At 39.9% G+C, this 9867-nt stretch overlaps 1 long non-coding RNA gene across 3 annotated transcripts; it reads right to left on the bottom strand.

Annotated features, from left to right (window-relative positions):
- Positions 1-260: 260 nt before the first annotated feature.
- On the bottom strand, positions 261-5234 carry LOC129731746 (uncharacterized). 3 transcript variants are annotated; one of them, XR_008729078.1, is made up of 5 exons: positions 4214-5234; positions 3747-4148; positions 3258-3690; positions 1701-2383; positions 261-1586 (listed from the first exon to the last, which is right to left on the bottom strand). It is a non-coding gene; the product is annotated as an uncharacterized LOC129731746 (long non-coding RNA). The 3 variants fall into 3 exon arrangements; XR_008729077.1 differs by having other exon boundaries at positions 2124-2383; XR_008729079.1 differs by having other exon boundaries at positions 2124-2313.
- Positions 5235-9867: the final 4633 nt, after the last annotated feature.

Below are 9867 nucleotides of genomic sequence, written 5' to 3'. Positions count from 1 at the left end.
ACACTCACGCTCATCTTTTTAGCGCCAGCCGGGGGAGACTTGGTCCAGTACCCATTGCCTTCCTTATCTCTATTCCTCTCACCTTTTCGCAACATTGTGATAAAATGGGCGGAATATATTTTAATATGAGATAATTATTGTAGACGACTTTCACTTGTGAAAGATCGACAGGTGATCGGTGGGAGACTACCTGGCTCCTCATAGCATCATGCTTAGAGGCGGGCAGGAAGAGTTGATGAGCATTCCCCCCATAAAATTGTGAACGTATAGATAGGAAAAAAATTAATTGTATGCATATTTATTAGATAAGCTTTTTTTGTTGCAGTGTCGTCTTCGGCAAAGTTAGTACTAATGCGTGCTTCAAGCAAGCGATTCCATGAATCGTCTCGTACGATCAACTGAAAGAGTGCCTTTTATCTGTCAACAACCAAACCAATGTTGACTTTTTTATATTTTTAATTTCAGTATCATTGTCACGAATCTTGAACGAGTGTTTTTCTCCTGATGTTGTATTTTTCAAATTAAGACAACCTTTCGAATTTTCAAACAACATCGAAGCATCGAAGATTTCCCCTTCTTTAGCGGTTTGAACATTGCCATGGTTTACAGCGTTGGCAAGCTGTCGGTTTTCTTTATTGGCACTGTCGTTTTCTGTTTCTTCGCAGTGTTCGCTGTTTCCAAAATAATTTGCATGATCGCAAACTAGCTTTTGATTTTCGTTATATGTTTCTATATCATCCAAACTGTCACTATCTGTAAAGCTAGTTACATTAATGAATTCGAATTGCTTCAAATTTGCTTTATTATGTATTGAATCGGTCATGTCTATATCGTTTACAGCAATACCTACATCTATAAGTAGCTCTTTAGCTTCAGATTGCGCTCTAAACACTTGCGTTATAATTTCGCTATCCAACGGAGGCTGTTCCAAAATGATACGCTTCTCTTGTATACGGGACAATGCAGGCATATGAATCGAGTTGCTGTTTCTATACATGATATCGTATTGTGCATGCAGAAAAAATCGGAAGCGACGAGTCGCTCGTCTGACAAGCATTTTCCAGCGAATTCAACAACAACAACAATTGATTCGACGAAATGTGCCACTGTAATATTTTCTAATAATTTTGAATGTATTCTAGTCGCAAAACTATGTCAATTTAATCAAAGAACATTAAAACTGCATTGTACTGTGCGAGAAATAATCATACAAAATGACATCGCTGGAAATCTTCGCGTCTCTGGACTCACCAGCGAATTGCAGAGTAGTGCTGCAGCGACAATATTTCATGTGTACGCGTTTCAATTTATCTGTGAATTCCTTAGCAGTGAAATTTATCACAGTTTGATTCGTTGTAGCCATTGAACGTAATTGTCTGAATAGTTTTTCACATGGCTGACTGGGAAGACAGTCTTATAAAAATTGTTCTGGTGCTCCACGATCTCTGCAATCAACCATATTTAAAATCATTGCGTGTGCAAGAAACTCGAGCGACAAGTAACCATTCGTGCTAATACCCAATTTAAGATTATGATGGTTATTTTTACAAAAGTTTCGCCAGCCACGTACAACAAAATTAGCAGTCCTGAAAAATAGAATGAGTATTAGTAGAAGAAAGTATGATTGTGGGACAGGTTTAAGTGCGAACCAAACCAATCTCACTCTCGGTAAAAAATAATCAAAACACGAATTAACTAACAAATGTGTGAGTAGTTGGCTGAATGAAGTTCTAGTGTTCAATTAGAAGCTGAGCGCATACCCCCTCAAGACGGCTCTAGCGAGATAAGCTTCATCATAAAATACACTGACACTAAAGGCCGAGTCTTGAAATGACTAACTGAAGAGAGAAATAGAACCTAGGAAATTGATGAATATCATTATTAACACGAAACGAATTATTGATGATTCTTAGAAAACATTGATTGAATCTGTGGACAACGTTATGAACTCAAAACCATGAAACTCTCAGAGAACATACGCGTTTTTTAATAAAAGGTATTACGGTTTATCCCCGGCGGATTGCTATCCTAAATATTGAAATAAAAAAATTATCGTTTAAAATAAGGTCAAAATTAATAGCCATGGAAATTAAAAAGGAAGGTATAGTTAAATTTTTGCTTACCATATGTTAAGAATTCGATCCAAGGGATTCATTTCCTTTTCTAAATATGAGAAATACATTTTATTCATTACACTGAGAAGTAAAGCTGTAGCCTTGCTATCTGCAACATTTGATCTCAAGTAACTTATCATTTCTGGGTTGATCAGTTTTAGTGTTGGTCCAAACTTCATCTTAACCTTGATTTCTATATCTGAGATAGCGAGGAGATGCTTAGCTCTGCTGTGGTTAGTAATAAGTTCTTTAAGATATTGTATATGTTCCTTGAAATAAAAATACCATGAGACTTTTATGAAATCATGTTTCCTCTTTTTTGTTAGAGTTAAGTTAGAGTTATAGTTGTATACACTAAGGTCGCTTTTTACGCATTTTTTTTGCGCGGCCTTTTTTACGCGGATTCCGGAATTTACGCGGTATTTTTTTCTTACGCGGATTCCGGTTTTTCTTCACTCGGATTGCAGAATTTACGCGGATTCCGGATTTTACGCGGTTTCTTTTTACGCGGCACGTATCCTCCGCGTAAAAAGCGACTTTAGTGTACATAAACATATAGGTGCAATTATTACCAATGAGAGTAAAGTTTTTTTTTTTCCGTCGTAAAAACCGCGTTATTTGAAGAATACTTGTTAAAAATTGTGTGAAAAAGTTTAAATTGAAACTGCTTCCTAAGAAAAGCTAAATAATATTTGTTTTGCATTAGAACGAATGATAAGAACTAGAAAAAAAAATCAAATAGGTACTTAACTAAAATGATATCATTAAACCGAATCACGAATAACATTCTCGCTAATTACAATAATTCGGGGAAGGTCGCCCACTCCTAACTACCCTAGGCTGCGCAAGCACACAAGCATCTATTAAAGCACATACAGAATGAGTGCAAATACAAAATACATAAATACAGAATAGGTTCAAATACAAAATGCAACATACAAATATTTACTTTATCCGTACAACATTTTGTCCTTTCGGTAGAAATTTTTAACAAATAATTCGGAATCTCATATTATAACACGGCGTTAATTTAAAAATGCGCGCGGACAAATGTCACAAAAAACTAAGTTAAAGTATATTATGAAAAAAGTTCAAATATTTTGGACTGAAAACATTCGGAACAGACACAATAAAAACACTTACTTTTAGGTAGTACATCAGAAGTACTCATATGTGTGTTGGTTGCGAATACATCATTGATTGGGCCGCATTCCAAAATGTCGTACCTTGGTACTCGTCGTCCGACATACTGTAACAATCCGATCTATCGTTTGAGTGTGATAAGCACACTGCTTCATATTGCGGGACGTCACTTGAGTCGATGGGTACTTCTACCCGACGCCGCTTCGTTTTTGGTTCGATATGCTTTTCAAAATGCTTAACTAAATTAGAAATGCTCCATTTTGTTCTTGGTAGTTTTACGATTTTCAGAAATTTGGGAGTACCATTGAAGGTGGGTACACATAAGCCACATGATATGTGGCCTATACACGAGCCGCCTGTCTCTTTTTCTAAATTGATTTCAAGTTTCTCCAAAGAGTTCATCAAACGATGGAAAATTGGATAATCAGTTGACCTTAAAATATAAACGAAAAATTTAATAATTTATTCCAATTGTACAATCTCGTTTACCTCTTTTGGTAATATTTTTTAATGATTTCAATTCTCTTGTTCAGAATTTGGATAATCGCCAAACACTTCATTGTCACTCATATACTTTTGTATACCATTCTGCTGAATAGTATATGAAATAGCATGCAACACTTTGCGGTCCCCAATCGAAAATAGAAACAACTCAGGTGTCGACGAAAAATCGCGAAAGTATGAACTCGTGCATAAATTTGGATTCAAAGTTAGCTCGTGCAACATTCTTACTGTTCCTCGCTCACGCATTTGTTTTTCCAAATTGTCAATATGATTATCAGTTAGAAGTCTTAAAGCAACATTTCCAGTTAGTCCTTCGAGGTTAATTATATGCTTTATGTGTGGTAGAATACGACCCACATCGACCTCAAGTCGTTTCCAAAAATTTTCCTAAAAATAATCATCGTTACTTATTTTAAAGAAATAATGAGAATAAAACCTCAGTAATTACTTACATTTTCACTAGAGCTAGCCATAGTTACACAATTTATCTTTAAAATTTGTTAAAAACATTCAAAGCTGTTGTTTTCTACTGGATTCACGTTGTTGCGTTCAATAAACACGTTTTTGGTTTTGTTGTTTTGAACAGTTTGACAGTTCCATTCGACATTTCAGACTTGTCCGTAAGGATGGTAGCAATGCTGGTGTGATGAGAAAATTACGTAATACGAAATAATATTTACGATATTGAGTAATATTTTTTGAATATTTCCCAAAATAAATAAAGGTATCTAGCCCCTAGGTCACGATAGTTAAATCTCAGGCTATCATTTGATACCGTATTCGCCGCGTATCTTTTCGGCCTAGCATAGCATCCATATGCCTCGTGTCCAGGGCCGTCATTCGCACACTCATTGCGCTCAGTGTATCAATTTTACGTCAAGGCACAACGAGAACGGTACCTACACATTTTGACAACCAACAGGCACAAAGAAAAAGAGCGAAACCCGCATAATCAATAACCATAAAACGTGCCTAACAACTTGTTCTTGATATAGTTTCGACTGTATGGAGTATCGTTAAACCATATGGATTATCATCCGTTTATGGCTATTGATTATGCGGGAAACGACATGACTATGAAAGATATTACCAAGTGATGAATATTTTAAGAGAGGGTGAACGGAACAACACTTTGTGCTGCTTTTTGTGACACATTTCGTGAGAACGAAGAGCTTTAGTTTGAGTAGTATGCGTTGCGTTACGGGTAGAAAAAATAGCAGAGAAAAGGAACCAAGAAACGACCACATACATTTTTGAGAATTCATTTAAACACGATTCTCAATGACGTAAACGTGATTCTTAGGACATATTACGCACGTCCAGACATGTTTCTGTCCCGGTATTCATATACAATCGCTACACGCATTCACTACTGATATCGTTCATTAGGGTGGTAATGGTTTGTATGGAAAAAATAGCTCCTAAATTTTTCCAGTAGGAGTCAAATTAAGTGCAAAAACCAAAAACAAAATTATTACTATAATCGTTCGTTTGTCAAATCCGATAATCATTGCCCAAAGCAACACACAAAGTAGTTCTGGCAAATGCACAAAGGTCACTCAGTCGCATTTTTTCGGCACGAAAGAAATACAAAAGAGCGAATGGGGAGAAGAGAACACAAACGAAATATCGGGAGTGGCCCACACGGTTTGATGGCAAATGTGTTGTGTACAAATTTGTGTGGTTCTGTCTGCAATGAGGTGAATTCCAGCCCTGCTCGTGTTCCGTCCCTTACCATTATGCCTCTTGCATAGATTTTTTATAGGGGGTGGGGCGTGGGATGTTTGTGCTGATTTATTTATGTACTAATATCTATTGTTTATATATATATATATATATATATATATATATATATATATATATATATATATATATATATATATATATATATATATATATATATATATATATATATATATATATATATATATATATATATATATATATATATATATATATATATATATATATATATATATATATATATATATATATATATATATATATATATATATATATATATATATATATATATATATATATTCATTCTGTGCCGAACACGCATCAGTACTGGACGTGTTTGGTGATCGGTCCGATAGAGTATAATACAAAAGACGTGTGAACAAGTGTTGGCATTGTTTGCCTGGTCGAGTGAAATAAATCCGGGTTCAAGGTCGTTCCTTTGTGCAACTGTTTCGCATCGTGACTGCCAGCTGGTGCGTAAGCCGATTTGGCTGCTGGCTGGATTGTGCTACAGCAGTGGACGAGACACAAACGAGGAAAAAGAAGAAGCCATCAGTGTCAGCGAGTCGTATCGCTGTGTGGAGTGATCTCACACCTGGCTCGCTGCTGGTGGCTGTTTGGTGCTGCTGTATTGGTGCTGCTGGCTGTAACGGCTGCTACTTCGAACGATCGGACAACCAACCTTACTGGAAGGGAGAAATAAAAAGGTACGTGTTCTTGTCAGCGCTAGTGCGCTAAACATAGCGCGATGGATGTAGATCCCTCGCCTCCCGCGCCACCATCCCCGAACCCCTCTGACCCTGACCCTTCTGTTACCCCCTCCCCTGTTCATTCTTCAGTCCCCCCTCGCCCCAGGCTTTACCCAGACGGAGCCCAGGGCAGCTATACTGTTTATTTTCGGCCAAAGGCAGGACCGAAATCGAAAAAGTTGAACCTCTTGCAGATTTCTAAAGACCTGACGAAGGAGTACAAGGGCGTGACCGAAATTTCCAAGGTCCGGCCTAACAAGCTCCGTGTCGTGGTCGGTAACCTGAAAGAGGCCAACGATATAGCTTGCTCTGAGCTCTTCACACGCGAGTATCGCGTTTACATACCCGCACGAGACGTGGAGATCGACGGTGTCATAACCGATTCGAGTCTGTCCGTCGAGTGTATACTGCAAAGTGCCAAAGGGTGCTTTAAGAACAAAACGTGTCCCGAAGTAAAGGTGCTCGACTGCAAGCAATTGCGGTCAGCATCGATCATCGGTGGCAAAACAGTATACACTCCGTCAGACTCGTTTCGAGTTACGTTCGCCGGGTCTGCACTACCAAGCCACGTCTCGATCCACCGGGTTCGTCTCCCTGTGAGGCTCTACGTGCCCCGCGTCATGAACTGCCTGAATTGCAAGCAGTTAGGCCATACAGCCGCCTACTGCTGCAATAAGGCACGTTGTGGCAAGTGTGGGGAGTCTCATGCGGAAGATTCTTGCAGTGTTAACGCTGAAAAGTGTATTCACTGCGGAGAAAATCTGCATGAGCTCTCGACATGTGCGGTGTACATGCAGCGCAGGGATAAAATAAAACGGTCTCTCAAAGAGCGTTCAAAGCGTTCCTACGCTGACATGCTGAAGAAGACCGTTACCACTTCTCCCGTTACTTCGAACCCCTTCGATCTGTTGCCCTCTGAGGAAACCGATTCTGACGATTCACCAGCGGGAGCATCTTACGCCAATCCTGGGGAGTCTAGAAAGAGGAAAAGTGTTTCCTCTCCTAAACTTCCCAGAAAAGGTCCTAAGATTTCTCAAAGTGAAATGAAGGTTACAAACAAACCAAACAGTGCTGCGGAAAAACCGAAGCAAACTCCTCCTGGGCTGGCAAATTTAAAGTCCCAGAAGGAGTTCCCAGCACTGCCAGGAACATCTAAAACCCCAGTTGCTCCTTTTACACTCCCAGTTGATGAAACAAACTCTGGATTAGTGAAATTTTCTGACATTGTGGACTGGATTTTTGAAACTTTCAATGTACCCGATCCAATTAAAATTTTTCTTACAGCATTCCTCCCAACAGTTAGATCATTTTTGAAGCAGTTGACTGCCCAATGGCCTCTCCTTGCAGCGATTGTATCCTTCGATGCCTAATTCAACTGCGTATATGAAGGATTCTATCTCTGTCTTACAGTGGAATTGTAGAAGTATTTTACCAAAAATTGATTCGTTTAAAGTTTTGATAAATAAAAACAAATGCGATGCATTTTCCCTTTGTGAAACTTGGCTTACTTCAAATATTGATCTCAACTTCCATGATTTTAATATTATTCGCCTTGATCGAGACACCCCATATGGAGGAGTACTTTTAGGGATTAAAAAGTGCTATTCTTTCTATCGTATTAACCTCCCCTCGATTCCAGGCATCGAAGTTGTCGCATGTCAAATGACAATACATGGTAAAGAGCTTTGTATTGCCTCAATATATATTCCCCCCAGAGCACAGGTTGGGCAACGGCTGCTCTTTGATTTAATAGAACTTCTTCCCTCGCCACGTTTGATTTTGGGAGACTTCAACTCTCATGGCGTGGCTTGGGGTTCCCCATACAATGATAACCGCTCCTCTTTAATCTATAACCTTTGCGATGACTTCGACATGACTATTTTAAACAACGGTGAAATGACACGTATCCCGAAACCTCCAGCGCGCCCAAGCGCTTTGGATCTATCCTTATGTTCGACGTCGCTACGGTTGGATTGCACATGGAAGGTAATCCTCGATCCTCACGGTAGCGACCATCTGCCTATTCTTATTTCAATTACTAACGGGTCAACTCGCATGCGACCAATTGACATTCCGTATGACCTCACACGAAATGTCGATTGGAAGCTATACGAGGAAATGATTTCAAAAGCGGTCGAGTCGATTCAACATCATTCACCACTTGAAGAATACAACCTCCTCGCGGGCTTGATTCTCGACGCCGCGTTGCAAGCCCAAACGAAGAAATATCCCGGCGTAACGATCAAAGAACGGCCTCCCACTCCGTGGTGGGACCAAGAGTGCTCCGATGTCTACACGCAAAGATCCGACGCGTTTAAGGCCTACCAGACGGGAGGTATACCTGGCGACTATTTACGGTATTCGGAGCTTGATACCAAGCTTAAAAGCTTGGCTAAAGCAAAGAAACGTGGATATTGGCGTCGGTTCGTGAACGAGACGTCGAGGGAGACATCGATGAGCACTCTTTGGAACACAGCCCGAAGAATGCGGAATCGCGTAACGGTCAACGAAAGCGAGGAGTCTTCAAGTAGGTGGATATTTGATTTTGCCAGGAAAGTATGTCCGGACTCTGTTCCTGAGCAAAATATTGTTCGCGATGCGTCTCCGGGCCACGACGCGATAGAATCACCTTTTACGATGGCAGAACTTTCAGTTGCCCTCCTGTCCTGTAACAATAACGCGCCTGGATTAGATAGAATCAAATTCAACTTGTTGAAGAATCTACCCGGCAATGCCAAGAGGCGCTTGTTGAACTTGTTCAATAAGTTCCTGGAGCAAAACATTGTACCGCAGGATTGGAGGCAAGTGAAGGTGATCGCCATCCAAAAACCAGGGAAACCAGCTTCTAATCACAACTCTTATAGGCCGATTGCAATGCTATCCTGTATCCGGAAATTGATGGAAAAAATGATACTCCGTCGTTTAGACCACTGGGTCGAATCAAATGGTCTACTATCAGAAACTCAATTTGGCTTCCGCCGTGCCAAAGGGACGAATGATTGTCTTGCGTTGCTTTCAACAGATATTCAGCTGGCGTATGCTCGTAAAGAACAAATGGCGTCTGCGTTCTTGGACATTAAGGGGGCTTTTGATTCCGTTTCTATTGACATTCTTTCGGGTAAACTTCACCGACAAGGATTTTCTCCAATTTTGAACAATTTTTTGCACAACTTGTTGTCCGAAAAGCACATGCATTTTACGCATGGCGATTTGGCAACTTTTCGCATTAGCTACATGGGTCTTCCCCAGGGCTCATGTTTAAGCCCCCTTCTTTACAACTTTTATGTAAATGACATCGACGAATGTCTGGCAAATTCATGCACGATAAGACAACTTGCAGACGACAGTGTAATCTCTGTTACAGGAGCCAAAGCTGCCGATTTGCAAGGACCATTGCAAGATACCTTGGACAATTTGTCTGCTTGGGCTTTACAGCTAGGTATCGAATTCTCTCCGGAGAAGACTGAGATAGTAGTTTTTTCTAGGAAGCATGAACCTGCTCAGCTTCAAACACAATTAATGGGTAAAACGATTTCTCAGGTTTTGGTACACAAATATCTTGGTGTCTGGTTCGACTCTAAAGGCACCTGGGGTTGTCACGTGAGGTATCTGAT

This window comes from Wyeomyia smithii, chromosome 3 (assembly GCF_029784165.1).
Source record: "Wyeomyia smithii strain HCP4-BCI-WySm-NY-G18 chromosome 3, ASM2978416v1, whole genome shotgun sequence".
Lineage (NCBI taxonomy): Eukaryota > Metazoa > Arthropoda > Insecta > Diptera > Culicidae > Wyeomyia > Wyeomyia smithii.
This window is presented reverse-complemented; position numbering and strand designations above follow the sequence as displayed.